Consider the following 13,167-nt stretch of genomic DNA (forward strand, 5'->3'; position numbering starts at 1 on the left):
CCAGTTCAAACAGACATCAGTATCTTCCCATGTTGAGGTTGTAGTGGTCTTGGCATAATAAATATGAGTAGAAATAACAGGTGATCTGACAATAGGTATTCCTTTCCCTACAAACCTTGCCTTGCTTACTGAATGGCTCAGCAAGGTATGGTAGCCTGCATTGCAGTCTTCCAGTGCTTTGGGATGATGCTTTGCCCTTTTGAGCCCACAGCAGATTGCATGGACTCCCCATCCCATGGGTGGTCTGGTGCTTCTGGGCTCCAGCATCCCAGGGTGGTGCTGAAGCCTGCAGCTGAAGAGACTAGTGGAGCACTGTTGGGGTTCAGGACAGGGGAGTTTGGGGAGTGAGGATCTAGGCACAGGGCGATGTCTGTGTGAACACGCAGGTGCCCTAGTCGGGGAGCTCAGTGCATTGGTGAAGCTGCTGAAGATGCTGTAAGTGGCTTTTCAGAGATGCAGGGCGCCTGCAGTGCCATATTTCAGATCCCATGGATGCTGAGGTGCCTACACAGGGCATGGGCAGACCTGGGGGCGGGTGGCCAGAAGCTGAGGGGCAAAGGGTATGTGGGACCACTTGCGCTTGGATGAGCTGGTCCTATGCCAGACTCCTGACATAGACCCCTACTTCCCTCCTCCAGCTGAGCTGAGGGGACCCTCTCATCCCTGGTTCTTCTTGTTCTGGTTGTCATAGGCTATCGGCCTCTGCCACGAGATGGCCCTTGAAGTATGTGGGCCATCCAGCCCTCCTCTTCATCCCATGGCTGCTTACACACAAGAGCCCTGGAAGTAGAGCTGCCCCAGGCTCACTCCAACCCCATGCACCCAACGGTCCTCACACAGGAGTCAGTGGTGAAACACCTTTTGGTTGTGTGTGGCCGGGACTCCCATCGAGGTCATCCCCATGGCCCCAGGGGCTACTCGGAATCACCCCATAGGCTGCGGGGGCTCGCTGGCCCCTCTTCTCAGCAGCCACAGCCCCCGAAAGAGCAGGGCAGCACCACTGCTCCATGGGCATGGATGCTCCTCAGGGCAGGGCTGCAGAAGGCATGTGCTTTCTCCATGCAAGTACAACCTTCAGGAGAGGCATGATGTGTCTGTGCCCCCAAAGAGCGCTCTGCACAGCCTGCTGGGGTAGGAGGCTCCAGGGTTTCCTCTGGCACCTGATTTCTCCTCCCTTGAAGCGAGGCACCTAAAACTCTTTGAGGACTTTGGTGTTGGTGGTTGAAGTTCTCGATTTATCCTCCCAGCCGGCTTGTCCCTCTTGTTTCAGCTCTGCCAGCTGGGACTGCTGACGAGGAGGGATTGGCTCCCAGCTGGTGTCCCAGTACACATCTGTGTCCTGCTGGGGCAGATCAGAGACACTGAGGCAGGACCACCGCATACTCCATGGGCTGCCGCTGAGAAGAGGAGCTCTCCCCCTTTGGCTGGGGGATGTCCTAACATCCTGGCCAAAGAACCGGAGCAGGCCACTCTGCTCCTTAAGGCTGCTACCTGGAAGATGTTTTCCTGACTTCCTCTGCTTGTGTCACCCCAAAGGCCGAAGCAAGAATTTGTCTTTCTTCTTCCTCTCCCTCTGCCTGGCATGGCTGGCTGGAAACCCCCGCACACGGGTTCAGCTGTCCCTGGGACACCGGGGCTGGGTCCCCTGGAGCTGGTGCTGGGGTGCCAAGTGCGGTGGTGGAGGCACCACGGGGTTGCATGGAGACGCTGCTTGTCCTGCCCTGCAGCTCAGGGCAGGGCTCAGCACAGACACTACTGCAGGCACAGTTTGGGGGAGGGCTGCAAAACCAGGGACTGCTGTGCCATAACCCCAGGGATGCTGCTGAGTTGGCTCTTCTGGCTGTGCCTTTCCATGCCCCGCTTGCTGCATGAGCAGCTTGCTGGGGAAAAGAGGCCCTTTGCAGAGAGGGCTGGCAATGTCGCATCCAGCCTATGTGCAAGCTTTGCACAGCCCCTGCACTACGCAGCCTGGCACCGCTTTAACTTTTCTGTCCACATTTAACTGAAGCCAGGTACCAAATGCAGCCAGAGGCATCCCCAGGTGCAAGCGGGACAGCCCCGGCTGCGGAACCCAGCCTGCCAAGCCGTGCCAGGCGCCAGGGTTTTTTGGGAGAAGCAATGCTGCCCAGGGGATTTAGACATGGAGCTGCTCCCAGACGCATATTTAAATCCCCACACACATCCATGTGCCTTTTTATTGTCTTTTTCTGTTTGCTTTATAATTTAAATGTATGACTGGATGGGGCAGATCCAGGATGCTGGTGGGATCCTTTGTGAGTCACCCCGTGCAGATTTGGGGGTGGGCTCTGTTGCGCTTCTTGGGTTGCCCTGGACCTGGCTGCTGAGACGTGTAAATGCCATGCGAGGGTGCCTGTGCGGAGGGACCCAGGCCCTGCAACGTGATGGCACCTGTGAAATATGTAAAAAGAAAAGCCAGTGAATGTTATGGACTATAGTGTAACGTATATGATACGTACGTTTGGGGGGGTTATTATTATTTTATTTCTATTATGTTTAATAACATGAGTCTAGTAAGTACCAACTGACTAACTGTGCATCTTCTTTGTGTGCACATGCAGTTTGCGTGTGGACTGGGAAGCCAGGGGGCTTTGCCAAGGGGTTTCTCTGTCTCATACCCCCAGCTCTGCAGGTCAGGGCTGTGCTGACCCACAGGGTTTCACGAGCGCTGCAGGAACTTCCCCACAGCTTTGTATCTGGACATGAGGATACCCATGGACTTGGGGCATGCCATAGGGCTGGCTCTGAGCATCCCCAGGTGCACCAGGGACTGATGGCTCATGGCCCATCGTGGTCACCAGGCTTGGCTCTGCAGTTGTCCACCCATCTGGGCACAACAGGGACAGCAGACCCCAGAGAGCTCTTCCACCTCACCAAGACTGGGTCACCAGCCTCCAGCTGGCTTCTTTGTACTCATTGGACTCATCAGGCAACTGGGGGGCTCTCCCCGAGCCCCTGTCCACCTCCACTTCCCTGGCAGCTCAAGCATCTGGAGTTACCCAAAACCTGCAGGGCTTTGCAGCCACAGAGGTTAAATAGCTGGAAAAACTCTTCCACCTTCCCATCATGACTCCCCAAGAGCTGTAACTGAAAAAAACAGGAGCATTAATGATATTACTTGCTGTTTATGTTATTTGGGTATTGATTTTATATAGTCATTAATGGCTTATGTAATTATTCCATTGCTGTTCATAACACTAACATTTAAACAAAGCCACAGTTAAAAGAAAGAGCAATCAAGCCAAATTTCCAGTAGGCTTAACTGCTTTCAAAGCTAATTTAAGGGGGAAAAAGAGGGATAATTAGCAGTCAAGCAAGGAGTTGCCTTCCCGCCCACGCTGATGCAACGAGAGGCTGGTTGGCGCAAGCTCTGGCAGGCTGAAGGTCTGCTGGGGCACTTCCATGTCCGCCTGCACCCACCCAGCCCCGGCCACCCCCTTGGTGGTGGAGAGTGCTTGTCATCGCAGAGCGCTGCCAGAGCCCGTGGGTGACGCTGGGGCAGGGGGACTTGGGTGGCAGCAGGGGATGCCGCACAGTCCTGGTGGCCATGGCCAGCAGCCATAGGCTTTGCAAGAGCAAGCGATGCTGCAGTGCAACCCCGCCTTGCCACAATGAAGGTGTATGTTTTCCAAAACAGCTCTTCAAGGAAAAAAATATTAATTCAGCAAAGGATCTGAAAAGACTTCAGCACGCTCCAGTGCACTCCTGTTTCCTAGAGCGCAGATCTCGCCCACCCCGTGCAGCAGCTGGCTGAGCTCAGGCGTGCACCGAGAAATGCCGTGCCAGGACCAGCTGCTCCAGGCGGCAGATGCCTCGTCCCCATGCAGGAAGGGCCAGAACGACCATGCACGTTTTGCATCAGTGTTCTTTTTAACAGACCTTTTCCCGGTATTCAGCTGGGGTAAAATGTTTGAGATTCAAAGGCAGCTGAAAGAGAGGCCAAGTTTGCAAGTTCCCCCCTGCTTTGGGACTGAATTTTGCAGCTGGTTGAAATTTTTCTCATTTCAAAACGCCAATGGACATTTTTCATGGAAACCCGGAATTTGGCCAAGGAAAGAAGCAAAATGTGAGAATACTACAGAAAATTCGATGCTCTTTTTCCGTGTTGTCCAGCCAGCTCCACTCACGAGAGATCACAGGAGCTTGGACAGCTGAACCCCAGCCTTAGTGGACAGACAGACGGGTGGATGGGCAGACAGATGGCTGCATACACAGATTACTTCCCATCACTTTGCTCATGGTAACCAAAGTCCATATAAATAAAAATAGACCTGAATCCCACAGCAAAAAACCTCCCTTAGGTGCAACGCAGTTGAGCAAAGAGCATTTTGCTTGGCCAGCGGGGCGCAGCTCAGTGCTGGGCTCTGGGAACATGGTGCCTGGTGAGGAGCTGTGTCTCTAAGTAGCGGCAGGACGTACTTAGAGAAGCAAGACCTACTTGCTTGGCCCGTTGTCATGGTCTCCTTGCTCTCCTTGCTCCCTTGATGGTCTCTGGTACACAGGGCAACTTCTCTCCATCCTGTGATGCAGATCCACATGGGTCTAAGTAGTGGCTCCAGCTGTCAGAGTGCAGTGATGGTGGCCCTGCCAGCCCGTCCCTTCCATACTGCTGTGGTTAATAACATGAAAAAGCGGTGCTTTGTCTCCTGTGGACATGGTGTACTAGGGAATGGTGGCTTGCTGCCATCCCTGAGGTGTGGTGACCTGTCCAACCACTCCGCTCAGTGCTGCGTCCTCCATCCTGGCAGCCCTCGGGGACGGGCAGGCAAGGCAGCACTGTCCACAACAGTGGCCAGAGCCCTACAGCCAGGACCTGCTGCTGAGGACAAAGGCTCTGTGCTCTCCCAGGGCCCAAAAAATCCGTCTCTCATCTGCCTTCCCCAACATGATGAAAAGATTTCAAGTGATTTTCCCTCAGCCCTTCTACAGTGAGACTGGAGAGCAGCAGCTCCCAGCAGAGCAGGTCTGCAGAGGCAAAGCCCACACAGGCTCTGCCATGCCGCAGGTGCCGCAGCACTCTGTCCACCACTCCTTACCCAAGCATGGCATTTTACTTGGCGCTTTACAGCCCTCACAAATCTCATTAATCTCCCACATTTTGCTTCCTAAGCAAACCTCGACCTCTACATTTCCCAGCCCTCCTCCTGCCCTCCCAACCCCAACCAGAGCTCTTCCACCCACCCAGGCTCCTGCCAGAGCAGGATGGGCTTTTCCCACTCAGGACCACATCAGCCAAGTGTGCAGGGGGTTTAGCTGCTCCAGCCGCTCTCATCCTTGCAAAATGGTGAGAAATGTGCTATTCTTCAAAATGCCAAGTGTATTTTTACAAGTCTTAGGGGCATTTATTAAAACAGAGTTAATCACCATGTAATTAATTCATTTGTTCATTTATTTCTTCATCCAATCTATCGATCTCCCTGTTCATCTTTATTAGGGCACAATTCACTGGTTAAACATGTGCTCCCTGTGTGCACAGGATACCCAGCACCCGTGCAGGGCAGAGGGGCATGGGGAGGCAGGGCCTTGGTTCAGCAGAGCCCAGGGAGCAGGGAGGCAGCTTCCCATGTCGGCAGTGTGGGGGGAACATCAGGAAACCATTAATCGATGGGCTGGCCCACGCCGTGTTTTCCTAAGGAAGAGCTGAAGACGGGGAATGGCTGGGGTCAGCGGGGCACCATCTGGAGAAACCCATCGGCTCCCTCCTGCCGGGGTTTTCCCACCTCGGTGGCGATAGAGAGGATGAGGCAAAAGACAAGAGAGGTCCCCGCCAGCCCCCTGGGGATGGAGGCACCCTGCTGCAGCCTACGGCCTGCATCCCCACTGGGTTGGCCCTAAGGCATCACTGCAGTGTTGTGCCAGGAGGTTTGCTGGTGGCACAGGGGCCATGGCACAAATAAAGCATCCCACCCAGGGATGCTGCTGACCTGGCAGAGCCATGCTGGTCCCCCTGTGACTCAGGCTCAACATCGCTGCAGCTCCTTCCAGGCTTTCACCACTCAGCTGCCACCACAACCTCATCCCCCCTGTTTCATCCTCTGCCATTCATGTTCCCAGCCTGCAAGGCACAGGACCCAGTGGGACTGCTTTTTCAGAGGGATGCTATGTCTCCATTAGGTTGATGACAGGCTGAGACCCTCCATGCAGGGCAGGATCAGGCCCTTACCACCGAGCCACCAGCCAGCATCCGTTGATGTGAGTCCTCTATTTACACAGCTACCACGAGACTCAAATAAACGGCCAATGTTTTCATCTTGGACAAGACACACTACCCCAAAAACACCACCCACCACTTCGCCCTCGGTGTACGCAAGCAATGGGAAATCATCGGCTTTTGTTTATCGGGAGGAGCAAGGAGAGGTGGTACTCCCAGAAGACGGTTGGTGCTGGGGGAGTTTGGAGGAGGGACTGCCTGTTGGAGATCCGGCAGGGGCCAGTCTGGGTGCACGCAGCCACCAGCTGACCCCTGAGCTTATCGCAGCAGGGACCACAGTTCTGCTTACGGCGTGGGGAGAGAGGGGATGGAGACAGGGCAGAGTGGACCCAGCTCAGCACATCCAAGGGATCCAGAGGCAGCTGGGTCAGCTCTCTCCCCGGCACCAGCATCCCCACAGAGACCTCTGAAGTAGCGGTATAAAGCCAGGTGCTGTGTCCTGCCTGTCTCCTGCTTGTGCCCTGCTGGACAGACGATGGCAGGAGCAAAGCTTCTCCAATGCTAGCAGCTCCGGCACTGTTAGCCCTGACCTCATGGCCATTTGAGGCTTTTGGTATGTGGTGACCCTTAAGTGTTCCTTCCCAGTGCCATTGGCCACCCATGCTGTAATGCCTGCAGCCCCGGGTCCCAGCCAGGATGGGATCGGTGCTGCTTGGGTCAGTGCCCCGGCAGCCCTCTGTGCTCTCCACACCATGACAGCAAGGGTTTGCTCATCTAGCAGGAAGCCCAGCAGAGCTCATGTCTTGGGCCAGAAATTGGGGTGGCTTCGGCCAGCCCACCCATATGGAGCTTCACACTGCCCCTTTTCCAGCGAAGCTGGACAGTGCCTGGAGCTGGGAGCAAGGCAGGCTGGCCGAAGGGGGAGGTGGGGTGGCCGGGCAGCGCTGTCCCCATCACCAGCAAGGCTCAGCTGTTCCTCCTGCCCTGCCCGGGTCCGAGCCGGACAGCAGCAGCCCCATGGGTGCTGGTCCTCACCTCCATCCCCACCCCTCACTCCAGCGCTCAGGTCCTCGCTGTCAAGAGCGATCCCTTTTCAGCAACCTGCCAGCTCGCGTGGGGAAATTCCCAGTCTCGTCCGTTATGCAAAATTAGCTCTCAAGGAGCGCCTGGTGAAATTGCGGGGCCTTCGTCTGCTCCGGGTGCTTTCAGACTTTTCCCTGGCATCCAGCGGGACGGCCATAAATCTCCGCTACTGCCTCCGAGTCGAACATTTCCTCTGAGCCCCATTATTAATTTTCTGAAAGATCCCATAAACCCCCAGATGGAAAAATACAGAGATATTTGCACATGTGCCGTAAAACACATTGCCCATCTATTTCAAATGGATGTGGCAATATATAAAACATACTTAGGGCATGAGCCAGGTTTCACGGTATTTAAACAAGGCGGCATGATGTAATTGGAATTTACAGTATAGGAGCAGACTGAAGCTGGGACTTGGTTGCATACCATATATCTTCGATCTCCTGAAGATTTGGCCTTCTTTATAATGCCAAATGCCTTTTGTACTTGTCACCTATATTTTAAGTGGATGAACAGCTCCTTTTGTGAAATATAACAGTCGGAAAATATATTTTTTTTCCATCTGAATTTCACAGCCTCTCCAGAGAGGAGAAATCTGCCCTGTCCCCCTGCAAACAACACATATTCCCAGGGATGCAGGTGTCTCAGAGCTTTGCTTCCCTCGTCCCCCTGCCCAGATGGCTCCTGTCCCCGGGCAGCAAGGTGCCACTGCCTCTCCCGCACCACGGTCTCGCACCCACCAGAGGCTCTGCAGTGTGGGGTGGGGGTGAGGACCTGCTGCCCACAGCCACTGTTCCCTGGGGCAGGAGAGGGTGGTGAGCCCCTGGTGCTGCTCCCTGATGCTGGGAAGAGCAGCCAACATTCCAGGCACTGCTCACAGGAGTCTGGGCAGGAGGTGCTCCGGGCAGAGAGCAGCCCCTGGAAGAGGTGACACCATCAAGTCCCCCAGAAAGATGCTCTGGCAAAGCCGGTCAGATGTGCCCCCACCTCCCTGCAGCCCCTTCAAGCCAGCACTGGGGGGAGTAGGGGGCAATGGGAGGGTGATGGGAGACCCAGGGATGCCCAGAGGCCACCAACAACAGGGCTGTCCCCAAGCCGACCCCATCGCCGGTGCAAGTAACCCTCTGCCAACCCTCCCCAGGACAAGGCGGGCAGATGGGCACAGGAAAGTTGGGGATTTTTCAGCTCCAGCAGCCTGGTTCCTCCCAGCAAGGTCCTGGTTTCCCATCCCCTCCCCACACTGGAGCATAAAAATTGAAATTTTGCTCATAGATGAGCTGGTAGCTCCATCCAAGCGAGTCCCAAGGGTGGGCTGTGGGCGCAGAGCTGACGGCACCCCGGTCCCCAGCCTGCGAGTGTCAGGGTGCTGTGGGGGCTCTGGGGTGGCTGTGGGCACACAGAGGGGTGCTGGGGAGCCCACCTGCAAGCCCAGGGCACTGAGGAGGTACCAGGAGCCGGAGCCCCCCATGCCTGCCAGCTTCAGGCAGGTCTGGTGGACCTGGTCTGGCCAAACTCACTGGCCCTCTCTCCACACTACTCTGAGCATCCAGGGAGTTTGAATAAGGAATTTTTGAAAAATTAATAAATCAAGTAATTCCCTTCCGACACAAGGAAAAGCCCTCCAAAAAATGTCAGTTAGAAATAATCCAAGTGATTTGTTTGGAAAATTTTGAAGCACAGGTCCTCCCAAGAGCCAGGATGGCCTCTCGGCTTCATTCTCCAGAGCCAGGAACCAAGAGCCAAGACCCCGGCTCCAGGGCAGGAAGCCTAGAAACTCTCATAGCCACAGCTCGAGCTGGAGCCCAATGGAGCTACAGGCCACCTGCAGCTGAGCCAGGACCAGGACCCCACCTGGAGCCAGAGCTGAGCCTCCCCGGGGCTCTCCGGATGCAGGGGTCCAGCCCCTTGGGGCTGGGCTGGATGCTGAGGAGGGGGCCGTCAGCTGGCTCAGTTCAGGCAAACTGGCATTTTCAGAGGGTAAAACCAGTTTGATTGGGAATTTTCTAACTAGCCCTATCTCTGACCATCAAGCATGGTGCTGGCCACAGTTGGACGAGACACAGGGGCTGGTGTGCGCTAGCTGCTGGTGTGGAAAGCAGGTTGTTTCTCCTCAGCAGCCCCTGCACATGCCATGCCAGTGGATGTTTTCCTGCTCCACAACTCTAGACTTAATTCCTGCTCATGAATGTGCTGAACTGCTCTGCAGAATTGTGTTAGCAACCATCTGTTAGCTGGGCAGTACTTGTGGTTTCTCTAGGCCTCAGGAGACCTCCTCTATCATTTTCTGACAGACAGAAGGTCTCTGAGGGTTTCTCATGAGGTTCAAGTGTGTACAGCACAGTGAAAACTCCTCAACAAGGTTGTGTGTTGCACTTCCAGCCTTCAGACCTCTTGGAGACCCAGCTATCAGAAGATGTTGAGCACCTTGGAAAGCCAGGAGCCTTTACGTCATTGCCACGAGGGAGGCTAAAAAGGCAGGCATCTGGAACCACTTCCCATGCTTGAGAGTTTGGCCTTCACCAGGGCAAAGGATCAGCCTCACCTACTGATGAATTTTTGGCATTCAGCTAACTCATGGGATGTGTCCTGCAGAGGTGTTGGCATGAGCAGGTTGGCACCACACGCTGAGCGCCGTGTTAGAAGTGCTGGTGGAGGTGCCTGGCTCCTCGGTTGCTCTGGAGCCAGTGGCAGGTTTCTGGCCTGGGTTAAATGACATAGAGCTGTGTTCTGTTGTCCTAACTGCCCCTTAATGGCATGTTTCTCTGAGGCGAGCTCACCCAGGCTTGTTGGTAGTCATGCACAGGATGCCATCAGGTTGCTTCTCTAGGCTGACTGCAGTGGTCATCCAATATTTTGGCTCATTAATTCTAAGGGGAAGGGGAAGGCAACAAAACAAGCTTTTCTTGCACTACCCCCACGGCACTATTTGTCAGGGTGCCTTTACAGATGTAAGAAGAGAAGAAAGCAGATGGTTTAGGCCCCGTGGCTTTATCTAAGGAGTCTACAAAACCCCACAGGGAAGGGGTGAGATTGCCAGAGGCTGGGAGCATTCAAACTCAGGCAAAGCAGCTCTGACAAATGGATGGAGCTGGAGGTGATGGCTCAGGAGGGGATAGCATAGATAATGGGAGACAGGCACTGCGCTAGTGATTCTCTGCCTGAAGACACTGCAGATGGAGCAGCTCTAGGACATCAGAGATACATGAGGCCTTTGTCTATATGGCACATGGTGAGCACCAACGCTGCAGGGCTGACCAGCACAGAACAGATCTTCAGCAGGAGTCAAGAAACATGACAGAGAAACCACATTTTTGTATCTCTGGATCTTCCTTTCACATTCTCACCACCCTCCTCCATCTTTCTCTTATTCATCTCTCTCGCCTTTGACCTCTCCCCTCCTCCCACCAAACTTTCTCTTTTCCCAGGTTTCTTGCTGTTTGGCTGCTCGTTCTCCCATTCCCGTCAGGGATGATAAATCACCTCTTCGGATGAGCGTCATCAACATACCAGACTCATCCTTCTTTTGACCTCCTCGGCTCTGAGCCACCTCCAGGAGGTAAGAACTGGACCCAATTACACTGGAGAGGAGATCACCAGTTGACTCAGTGAAACAAGAACCGGTCTGTTCCCCCTTTTTTCTCCAGTCACAAGTCCTGCCCTGACCAGTACTGCGTGTTCAGTGGAGACCGCACATCCCTCCGGCCACCATGCTGTGCATCCAGCTGGGGCACCTCATGCTAAAGAGATGGCCATGTACATGTGCCCCTCTCTTTCTCTTGATCTCCCTTACCTTGCTCCCCCCTTTCCCTCCCCCAACACACATCTGCTCACACAGTTCCAGAGAATTCGTTTCATCTCACTATTGAGCCGTTTATTTCTTTCCAGAGAGTTAAAAGCCTGTCTCCCTTGATTTAGTGAGTCAAGAGTGGCTGGGAGGGAGGGGGGAGAAGAAAAGAATGAAAGAAAGAAATAAAATAATGAAAAAAAGGTCTTGGGAACATCTGGAGTTGCTCTTAAGCAAGACGCAATATTCTCGGCCAGATGTTGAGTGACTGGCTTCTACTTGGGAAACGTCAACATGTCAGACGTCGAAATCCCACCTGACACCACCTTCCCTTCCCCTCTTTGCCGCCTCCTTGCCCCGCTTTGGTTGTGCTGCCTGCAGCATCCCCCTGGGATGAACCAAGAGGAAGGGGAGGTTTGTCTGGGACCTTGCTGGGTGTCACCGGGAGGCATCAATGGGCCGAGCTTGTCACTTGGAAACAACTGGTTCACGAAGGAGAGGGATATGGAGAGGCTGGGTGAGCTCGTGGCAGGTGAGCTTGTGGCAGAGGGATATGGAGAGGCTGGGTGAGCCTGTGATGGATGAGGCAGAGCCAGGCACCTGAGCAGGCATCTGCAAGAGGTTTCAAAGAGCCAGGAATAGGGCTGCAGCAGGACAGTCTGGGTGGTGAAGCCATCTGAGATCTCTGGCAGCAAGGCTTTCCCAGCAAGGCAAAGAAAAGACCTTTCTCACTCCCTGGGTGAACTCAGCTGAGCAGACAGCTGCCAGTGAGGCAGGAAGGGCACAGGCATGCCGGCAGTCTTGGGGCCGCTTCCCGAGAGAAAGGAGCTCTTGGACAGACCAGTCATACTGAATCATCGTCATCACTGTAAATGTACTGTGAGGATTTATACCGGCTCCAGAGCTGTCCAGGTGAGCGGGGAGAGCACATCAGCGAAAGCTGGAGTAGCTGAGGGCGTGACGTCCATCCTGAGCCAGACACGCTCTGCGTACCGCAACGCCCCTCTGCAGCAGCCAGCGGCAGCCGCTGGAGGTGTCACCCCTCACGGGCTGGACGCGGCACATCCGTCAGCTGCCCAGGCCAGCATTGCTCCTGGGTGGTGCCCCTCTGCCGCACCCTGGATGCGGTCCTCGCCCCCCACCCCATGGTGCCCATCCATCACTGAGCCGGTGCATCCAGCAGTGCCACCCGGGGATGCAGGGAGAAAATTAGAAGGGCCAAAGCCCAACTTGAACTTAATCTGGCTACTGCAGTAAAAGACAATAAAAAATGTTTCTATAAATACATTAGCAACAAAAGGAGGGCTAAGGAGAATCTCCATCCTTTATTGGATGCGGGAGGAAACACAGTGACAAAGGATGAGGAAAAGGCTGAGGTACTTAATGCCTTCTTTGCCTCAATCTTTAATAGTAAGACCAGTTGTTCTCTGAGTACCCAGCCCCCTGAGCTGGAAGACAGGGACAGGGAGCAGAATGAAGCCCCCATAATCCAAGGGGAAATGGTTAGCGACCTGCTACACCCCTTAGACACACTCAAGTCTATGGGGCTGGATGGGATCCACCCAAGGGTACTGAGGGAGGTGGCGGAAGTGCTCACCAAGCCCCTTTCAATCCTTTATCAGTAGTCCTGGCTAACCAGGGAGGTCCCAGTTGACTGGAAGTTAGCAAATGTGATGTCCATCTATAAGAAGGGCCAGAAGGAGGATCTGGGGAACTACAGGCCTGTCAGTCTGACCTCGGTGCCGAGGAAGGTTATGGAGCAGATCATCCTGAGTGCCATCACGCGGCACGTACAGGGCAACCAGGTCATCAGGCCCAGTCAGTGTGGGTTTATGAAAGGCAGGTCCTGCTTGACCAACCTGATCTCCTTCTCTGACAAGGTGACTGCTTAGTGGATGAGGGAAAGGCTGTGGAGGTTGTCTGCCTAGACTTTAGTAAAGCCTTTGGCAGCATTTCCCACAGCATTCTCCTGGAGAAACTGGCTGCTCATGGCTTTGACAGGCGTACGCTTTGCTGGGTAAAAAAACTGTCTGGATGGCCGAGCCCAAAGAGTTGCGGTGAACGGAGTTAAATCCAGTTGGTGGCTGATCACAAGTGGCTCAGGGCTCCAGGGCTCAGTATTGGGGCCAAT

Source organism: Ciconia boyciana, chromosome 13, assembly GCF_034638445.1.
Source record: "Ciconia boyciana chromosome 13, ASM3463844v1, whole genome shotgun sequence".
Classification (NCBI taxonomy): Eukaryota; Metazoa; Chordata; class Aves; order Ciconiiformes; family Ciconiidae; genus Ciconia; species Ciconia boyciana.